Here is a 10,311-nt window from a genome sequence, read left to right on the forward strand (position 1 = left end):
TATTTGTGCCAATACAAGATGAGCGAACAGCCAGATTTTCACAAACGTTAAGCTCTGTGTATTTAGAAGAAAAATTAAAAAAATAAAATAAAATAAAAAAACATCTAGAGGTGACAGTTAGATAATACGTATTTTCATAATGAATAGACAGGGAGTAAAAATAAGTTTCAAAATTATACTTTGCTGATGTGTGGGATTCTGACATGATATCTTTAACAAATCACAGTGGTGTTATTCTTTTATAATTAGAGTGATGAACTTGCTTGGTTTCCCTAAATCTTGTTTTTTTTTTGTTTTGTTTTGTTTTTTTTGTTTTGTTTTTTTCTCCACAGTGATAAGAAAATTGGGAAAATATGTTTTTACCAGGATCATGTCTGAGACTGGAGATAAGAGAGAGCTATATACAGTGAACTTGACATTTGGAGCAGAAGGGAGAAGTAGAGAGTGTGGACACAAGGCAATATTAGTACCGTTGACATGGCTAGCAAAAGTCAAAGTGTGAGAGTCTAAAAGCCTGCAAGGTTCTATAGCAGCAGATTCGCACTGTGACTCATTTGCTGTGCTTGCAATTTTCTATCTTTGGAATCCAGGTGTGAGTTTACATGTGTGCATGTATGTATGTACATATATGTGCATTTGTGTATGTGCTTACATGACTTAGTCATTGCAAATTATATTTTGTAGCTAGGAATGATATTCTGGTGTATAAATCATAAAAGGATTCCATTCAAACTAGATGGACACATAACTATGGATGGAATTGAGTAGCCAAACTAAATAAAATTGACAGATTGGATTTATATTCAAATGCAGCTCTTATTTCTTTTGAAATTCATATCAGTGTTTCTAAGTTAATGCTTAGTTAAAAGAGTGGAGTTACAAAATTGAAAACAGAAAGCCAGTAGTCTATGTGGATTTACATTGTTATAGCATGTAAATGAGATATTATATACACGTCATTGTGTAATTAAGTGCAAAGGTTCACATACAATTCTGCATATACACTCACCTATGAAATTTACTTGAATAAATATATTTACCTTCATGGGCACACACACGTGTGTAGACACATATAATATATATCAATATATACACATGTGAATATATAAATGCATACTGATTTTTTTCTTGTGATACAGATGACTTCATGGACAGCTGATAATGTGTAGAGCTTTTTGTGTACTTATTGATTAGCAGTACAGGTCGGAAGATAAGAACGACAAACCATACACATTGCCCACTTAGACACATTTGGTCCTTTAGTGTTAAAAGGAAAATCCATATATAAACAAATTCACCAGCGTTCTTATCTACAGCTTTCCCCATTCTGAAAATGAAGGAAATTAGAAAGCTCCAAAAGTTTGTCACTAATCCCGAAGGCATACTTATTGGTGGTGAGTGGGTGATCATTCACTACAATATTGGATAGAGGAAAACATAAACACACAGATTAAATCGCTATAGTTTCAATAGTCTTCATCTTGACCAGAGTTATAGTATTAAGCATCACATAAACACACATCCATTCATCACTTGAGGAGCTCTAGTTTTCTCTACTTCCGATACAATTTTAGCGTGACAAACAGAACTTAGTGTTCTTATTTTTCTGCTACAATATAAGGTAAAAGACATCATGAAAATAATCTTAAAGCAGAAAACATTTTGTAACTTTTAACTCAGAGCTTCTGCTCCCTGTCAGACCACTACTGTCTGAAAGGATCATGTATTTAATTCTTACCATAGAAAAGAAATGAAACGTATCTCTCTCTTACCAGATGGACTGATGCTTCAACCTTGTTGTAGCATTCTGTGAAGGGAGTTCCCGTTTTGGAGACAGATCCAAAGTGGCTTTGTGTGTACAACTGATCTGACCTCCAATCCCTGCATACAAATACACACACACACACACACACACACACACACACACACACACACACACAAAAACAGTGTAATTGACTCTCAAGAATGTGGTGTAAGCATTCATCATGATGTTAGTTGAATGTTGAATCTAGTCGCTGTTACACTTGTAGACTTTTTATAAACAGGCTGACTTTCAATTCCAGTTGTTTGAATTTCTCCATTTAATGCAGAGATGAATATTTTTGAAGAAAGCATGGAATTGTGTCAGGTCACTGTGTGGACACCTTTAGTTTCTGAAGATACAGTCTCCAGAATTGACGAAAAATACACAGGATTTTAAATTAAGAGGACAAATTATCATAAATTATTGCCTCTATATTTTATAATTGGAAACATTAAGACTACTATTTATATCATTATGTTAAGGAGATGGCAGTATTTTTAAGAGTCTCTCATTTGTTATTTTATAAAAGTGAATTGAACATTCAATATCTCTCTTTTTCACAGAAGTCACATCAATGATACCTACAAGGTACCCCAGAGTCTGAATCCAGCTGTTCTGTGTTTCTAAGTCTCATTAAAAATTCCACTGTACTTTTGCCCAAACCTTCAAAGAGGCTTAGTCACAATAACATCCTTTAATTTTATGGGAGCAGTGATGGAGGTCACATAAGCCTAGTTCTTCTTCTGATTTTTCACATTCAAAATTTATGGGAACATTAGATGATTATAACTATGGACGTCATATCCTTTTTATGAAGAGAATGTGAATATTAGATCAAAACATAAGCTTGAATAAAAACCAAAAGTTCAAGCTGAATCATTCTCTGTGTTGATCTAAGCCACACATTGATCTGACAGGGACACAAACATGTAATCTTTGTTTTGCTTCCTGAGTGTGTAAAAGGTGGCTAATGGTTATTAGCTGTACTAAAATGGCAGACTAAAATCTAAAGGCTTAGAAAGAGAGGAGTGCTCATTGCAGTTTTCGAGCCATCGTTTTGTGTTTATACAAATTAAACACAAATGCAAAACAATGCTATGGCTTTGTATATTAAGATTGCATAAAACTTTAAAAGGTATAAATTATTTCAATGTTTACAAGTGAATAAAAATTATATATCCTACAAATATAAACATTAATTGCTGAAGGATACCTAACTATTCACCCACCAAATTAAAAAAAAAAATCCAGAATCATCAAGGTTGAATTTTCCTTATTTGAGTGTATCACTTAAACTGGATCTTTGAAAATAATGTATTTAAAGCACCTTCCCCCACCTTAGAAAACTAGTGGCAAATAATTGCAGAAGTGACCAAATGACACAAAGGAATTATTTTTATCTTAGAATTTTTAATGACTTTACTGGAAGAAATGTGTTTATATTCACTTAATAATTGACAAAGATTTATCAATAATAACAGACTAATTATTTACAACTGACACTGAACTTATTCCTCATAGTATTTCAAGATGATTTTTAAGATTAATTCAGTCATTATTCTCAATATCACATTTTAGTATATTCCTGTGTGTAGACATAAAGTAATTGCTACAGACGTCACAGTCAGGTAATGGGTTTCAGAGTAACTCAATTATTATTGCTTTACTCATTCATATGACTAAATCAAGAGTCCTAAGGTTACACTAAATGAAAAAACTAAAACAATGCAGCAAAGATAAAAGACACAGTCCTATGGTTTCATGTCAGATAAACAGCCTAAGTTGTTTCTAGTTTCTGTCATTTTGTTTCTGTACAAGTGTTCCCTCTTTATTTATCTCTTAACTACATAGCATACATTTTTGTTTTAAACATTGTGACACAGCTTTCATTATTAATATGATACACTATAGATATAGTTAGGATGGCCTTGTTGGGAACCAAAGGAAGGAGAAGCCCTTGGCCCTGCCAAAGTTGGATCCCCCAGTGTAAGGGAATGGGGCGGGAGAGATGAGGAGGGGAAAACCCTTAAGGAAGAAGGGGAGGGGAAGGGGATAGGGGGCTTATGGACAGGAAACAGGGAAAGGTAATAACATTTAAAATGTAAATAAAAATATCTAATTAAAAAAAGAATACTTATAAAACAAAAGTAAGGAACTGAAATCCTAGCCACTTTGGATCATAGAAGGCACTTAGGATATCCCTGAAGAGAAGATAATTCTCGTTTGTTTCTTTTACTTTAAATTACTGATTATGAATACCAAATGAACCTTAACAAATATGAAGAATCACTGTGCTTATCAGAGAAAAAATGCCTTAAACTCTGTGTAGCAAATTGCAGTTCCTCTACACTGGTGCAGGTACACCTCAGTACCTACCAAATGTTTTTAAATTCACTTCTAGCCTTTTAAATGTCAAATTGAACACTTCTCATGTGTATCTGTTAGTCTTCCACAATAAATTTTTTTCAACATTGTAAAGTATTGTTTTAATATTAATATTACTATGTATTTAAAGTCAAAGTTCCCCTAGGCTTTCACACTTCCCTTTTGCAGTGCAGTCTCCTCACTGGAATCAGTAATTCAAATTTGGCCATTTATTTAATTGGAATTGGAATTTGCTAACACTACAAAAGTATCTATCACATTTCTTACCAACAAATTCATAGAGAGCACCCCATTTGCCAAGTCAAAAATAAATACATAAAGACTTCATTTTACTTAACTTCCAAGTATTGACTACTTTCTTCTCAGAACATTTTCTTTTCATATCTATAAAAGTCCTTCAATCCTCTACAATTCTGATATCATGAAGATCTTTGAATCTCAAGTTTAATTTATGCCTTCATTGTCTAAATAATTCTGAAATAATACTTGACTAGTTAAGTACCTTCACTGATCCAAACATCTCTGTTTTGTTTATTACTAAATTTGTATCTATATTCTAGTCTTTCTATTGAACTGTGTATGATGCTCCATTTTTGTATTGATTTGGACTGTTGGATACTCAGAAACATTTCCTTGTTAAAAGGTGTAAGCTAATAACACCATATTTTGTTGACCTTTTATAAGCTTTTAATCATGTATAATCATGTGCTTCATTGTAACAGTTTTCATAAATACATAACTGTATTTTGATAATATCAAGTCTCTACTATTTTTCTTGCTCAACTATTCTCTCTTATTTCCCTTCACACTTTCCATTTTAAACCTAGTTCCCTCTACTTCAAAGGCTTTATTATAGTTGTTGTTTTCAGAGGTTTCTGTCCATTGTGGCAAAGAGGTCATTATAGAAAGGAATTAAAGACATTTTAGAATTTAATGAAAATTAAGGCACAACATACCCAAACTTATGGAACACAAGAAAGCAGTGCAGAGAGAAAAACTCATAGCTCTAAGTGCCTACAAAAATTAATAGGAGAGAGTATATATAAGCACTTTGACAGCACACCTAAAAGCTCTACCACAAACAAAAGTAAATATAGCCAAGAAGAGTAGAAGGCAGGACATAATCAAAGTCAGGGCTGAAATCAACCAAGTAGAAACTAAAAGACTATACAAAAAACAAAAAACAAAAAACACCAAAAATAACTAGGAATTAGTTCTTTGAGAAATTCAACAAGATAGATAAATCCTTAGCAAGACTAAAAAGAGGGCACAGAGCGTGTATTCGAAGTGACAAAATCAGAAATGAAAAGGGAGACATAACAACAGAATCTGAGGAAATGCAAAAAATGATTCAGATCCTACCACAAAAGCCTATATTCAACATAACTGGAAAATCTGGAGGAAATGGACAATTTTCTAGACAAATACCAGGTACCAAAATTAAATAAGGAACAGATAAACCATCTAAACAACCCCATGACTCCTAAAGAAATAGAAGCAGTTATTAAAAGTCTCCCAACCAAAAAACCCAAAAATCAAGTGGGTCTAATGCAGAACTTCATAGAACTCATACCAGTACTGTACAAACTATTCCACAAAATTGAAACAAAAGGAACACTACCCAATTTCTTCTAAGGAGCCACAGTTACACTTATACCTAAACCAGGCAAAGACCCAACAAAGAAAGAGAACTTCAGACCAATTTCCCTTATGAATAGTGATGCAAAAATACTCAATATAATTCTTGCAAAGTGAATCCATGAACACATTAAAACGATCATTCATCTTGAGGTAGTAGGCTTCAATCCAAGGATTCAGGGATAGTTCAATATATGGAAATTCATCAATGTAATTCACTATGTAAAAATCTGAAAGTAAAAACCACATGACCATTACAGTAGGTGTAGAGAAAGCATATGAAGAGATTCAACATCCCTTCATGATAAAAGTACTAGAAAGAATAGGAATTCAAGGCCCATACCTAAACATTGTAGAAGCAATATACAGCAAACCACTAGCCAACATTAAACTAAATGAAGAGAAACCTGAAGCAACCCCATTAAAATCAGGGTATAGGCAAGGTTGCCCACTCTTTCCCTCCATATTCAGTAGAGTTCTCAAAGTCCTAGTCAGAGCAATCACACAACAACAGGAGGTCAAAGAGAAACAAATTAGAAAGGAAGAAGTCAAAATATCACTATTTGCAGATGATATTATAGTATACTTAAGTGACTCCAAAAATTCCACCAGAGAACTACTAAACCTGATAAACAACTTCACCAAAGTGGTTGGGTATAAAATTAACCGAAAAAAATCAGTAGCCTTGGTCTACTCAAAGGATAATTAGGCTGAGAAAGAATTTAGGGAAATGGCACCCTTTACAGTAGTCCCAAATAACATAAAATACCTTAGTGTGACTCTAACCAAGCAAGTGAAAGATTTGTGTGACAAGAACTTCAAGTCTCTGAAAAAAAAATTGAGGAAAATCTCAGAAGATGGAAAGACCTCCCATGCTCATGGATTGTCAGGATTAATATAGTAAAAATGGCCAATTTGCTAAAAACAATCTGCAGATTCCAACTCACTTATTCATAGAGTTAGAAAGAACAATTTGCAAATTCATTTGGAATAACAAAAAACCTAGGATAACGAAATCTATACTCAACAATAATAGAATTTCTGGGGGAATCACCATTCCTTACCTCAAGTACTATTACAGAGCAATAGTTGTAAAAACTGTATGGTATAGGTACAGACACAGGCAGGTAGATCAATTGAATAGAATGGAAGACCCAGAAATGAACCCACACCCTTATGGTCACCTGATCTTTGAAAAAGGAGATAAACCTATCCAATGGAAGAAAGATAGCATTTTCAACAATGGTGCTGGTTCAACTGGAGGTCAGCATGTAGAAAAATGCAAATTGACCCATTTTTATCACTCTGTACAAAGCTTAAGTCCAATTGGATCAAGGACCTCCACATGGAACCAGATATACTCAAACTAATAGTGGAAAAAGTGGTGAAGAATCTCGAACACGTGGGCACTGGAGAAAATTTCCTAAACAAAACACCAACGGCTTATGCTTTAAGGTCAAGAACCGACAAATGGGACCTCATAAAACTATAAAGCTTCTGTAAGGCAAAGGACACTGTCATTAGGACAAAATAGCAACCAACAGATTGGGAAAAGATCTTTACCAATCCTATACCTGATTGAGGGCTAATATCCAATATAAAAAAAGAACTCAAGAACTTAGACCAGAGACTCAAATAACCCTATTAAAAATGGGGTACGAAGCTAAACAAAGAACTCTCAGCTGAGGAATATTGAATGACTGAGAAAGCACCTAACGAAATGTACAACAACATCCTTAGTTATCAGGGAAATGCACATGAAAACAAACTTTAGATTCCACCTCACCCCAGTCAGAATAGTTAAGATAAAAAACTCAGTTGACAACAGATGCTGGCGAGGATGTGGAGAAAGAGGAACACTCTTCCATTGTTGGTGGGATTGTAAACTGGTTCAACCACTCTGGAAATCAGTCTGGAGGTTCCTCAGAAAATTGGACATAGTACTACCTGAGGACCCAGCTATACCTCCCCTGGGTATATACCAAAAGGTGCTCCAACATACAACACATACACATGCTCCACTATGTTCATAGCAGCCTTATATTTATAATAGCCAGAAGCTAGAAAGAACCCACATGCCTTTCAACAGAGGAATGGATATAGAAAATGTACAATTTCACAATGGAATACTACTTGGCTATCAAAAACACAAACTTCGTGAAATTCATAGGCAAGTGGCTTGAACTAGAAAATATCATAATGTGTGAGGTAACCCAATCACAGAAAATCACTCATGGTATTCACTCACTGATAAGTAGGTATTAGCCCAAAATGTCAAATTAACCAAGATACAGTCCACACACCACATAAATTTCAAGAAGGATAACCAAAGTGCAGATGCTTCACTCCTTCTTAAAAGGGGGGGAGGACAAAAATATTCATAGCAAGGGATATGTAAGCAGAATTTGGAGCAGAGACTGAGGGAGCAGCCATTCAGAGCCTGCCCCACATGTGCCCCATATATGTATATACACAGCCACCAAAACTAGATAAGATTGATGAAGCCAAGAAATGTATGCTAACAGGAACAGGATATAGATGTCTCCTGAGAGACACAGCCAGAGCATTTCCAATTCAAAGGGGAATGCTAGTAGCAAACCATTGAACTGGAGAATGGTACCCCTTTGGGAGGAATTAGAGAAAGGATTGAAAAAGCCCAAGGGGTTTTGCAATCCCATAAGTATGCCAAGAATGCCAATCAATCAGATCTCCTCAGGTCTTAACTACTACCCAAAGATTATACACGGACTGACCTATGGCCCTAGCTGCATATGTAGCAGAGAATGGCCTTGTTGGGCACCAGGAAGGAGAAGCCCTTGGTCTTGCCAAGGTTGGACCCCAGTGTAGGGAAATGTCGTAGGGCGTGATGGGAGGTGAATGGCCAGGGGAACACCCTTATAGTAGAACGGGAGGGGGATGGGATGGGGGCTTGTGTCCGGGAAACCGGGAAAGGCAATAATATTTGAAACGTAAATAAAACAATATTCAATAAGAGAAAAAAAGAGTCAGGGTTGCAGGACACCTGAAAAATCATCCCATCTGCCCATCTCACTGAGGCAACCTGATGAAGTTCAGAGAGCTATAGGAAGGGCTGCCATGCCAAGAACTTATTTGAGACATTAAGAAGGCATTGAAATGAGACAACAAGAAAGAATCCTGAATCTGTACTTTTCTTGACACACAATAAAGGTTTCCTAAAACTTACAAAATATTAAAAAAAAAAAGGAAAAGAAAAAGTGCGTAGCATCAGGCTTTGGGATAAGGTTTGAATACTTCATACTGAAAGAATATTGTCTATATATTTGAAATCTGTATATATGTCATCAAACTATCTACATTTAAATATTTTTATTCGTTTTCCATTTTATCTCAATGAAACTTACTAATGTAAGAGAATTTATAGTGACCATATATAAAGATGTTAAGATAAGTTGGATTTGGGTAAGGCCCCTGCAGTGTGCATGAAGTCAGCTATTCATAGTTCTAAGCAGTTGACTCAGGTGAGTTAGAAACCCTCTGGCTTTGATGTCATAACTTGTGGGAATAAGTCTTCCATGAAAAGCTCATTACAAACACACCCTCTTCTCTTTCTCTCATCTGTGCAGATCACAATATAACAAAATCAGACATGCCAAAATCAGTCTTAAACTTATGATAATCGCCTTCTGACAGAGTAAACTGGTTCTATAGAGAATATGCTGTTAATCGCATGGGTTTGAAGCTAAGCAGAGGTGAGAGTAGGTCACAGTAACTGACTGTCATTATCATTGAAAGGCATCATGCAAAAAACACTATTAACTCCTTCCCATGTCTTAACAAAGTTATGTTCACCTATTTAAGTCATATGTTTCCTTTACCCTCTTAGAAAATATAAGGAAACTTGCATCTGTCCTGTTCTCTGACCCTCTTCACTTCCTTTGTAGCCACAAGTTTTCCAGATACTTGAAGGTTTTTATCCAAAGCACCTGGTATGAGACTTCTATAGCTTGTTCCCACCTAGGAGCATGCATAGCTCAAAAACAGAATGGGCCACAAGTTTGAGACACCTGAAATCATCTTTACAGAAATTGCTGGATGAGAATGAGAAGTTAATTGTCTATTCCATCTGCATCTTATGGATGATACACTACATGCCATGGTCCATATAGCTCTGTATCATTTAACTAGACTCAACTTCCTGGAAGATATAAAATCTTTTGGAGAGATGGTTCAGCATATAAAATACTTGGTGAGGCCCATACCTAAACATAGTAAAAGCCATATACGGCAAACCAGTTGCTAACATTAAACTAAATGAAGAGAAACTTGAAGCAATCCCACTAAAATCAGGGACTAGACAAGGCTGCCCACTCTCTCCCTACTTACTCAATATAGTTCTTGAAGTTCTAGCCAGAGCAATCAGACAACAAAAGGCGATCAAGGGGACACAGATCGGAAAAGAAAAGTCAAAAATATCACATTTGCAGATGACATGATAGTATATT

General features: G+C 35.3%; 1 long non-coding RNA gene across 1 annotated transcript in view; it reads right to left on the reverse strand.

Moving 5' to 3' along the window:
• Positions 1–332: 332 nt before the first annotated feature.
• Positions 333–10,311, reverse strand: part of LOC116908611 — a 751,718-nt gene continuing 741,739 nt past the window's right edge. Inside the window, exon 3 of the long non-coding RNA XR_004389000.1 lies at positions 333–1,881. This is a non-coding gene — a long non-coding RNA (uncharacterized LOC116908611). The remainder of the gene's footprint in view (positions 1,882–10,311) is intronic.

Source organism: Rattus rattus, chromosome 1, assembly GCF_011064425.1.
Source record: "Rattus rattus isolate New Zealand chromosome 1, Rrattus_CSIRO_v1, whole genome shotgun sequence".
NCBI classification, from domain to species: Eukaryota; Metazoa; Chordata; class Mammalia; order Rodentia; family Muridae; genus Rattus; species Rattus rattus.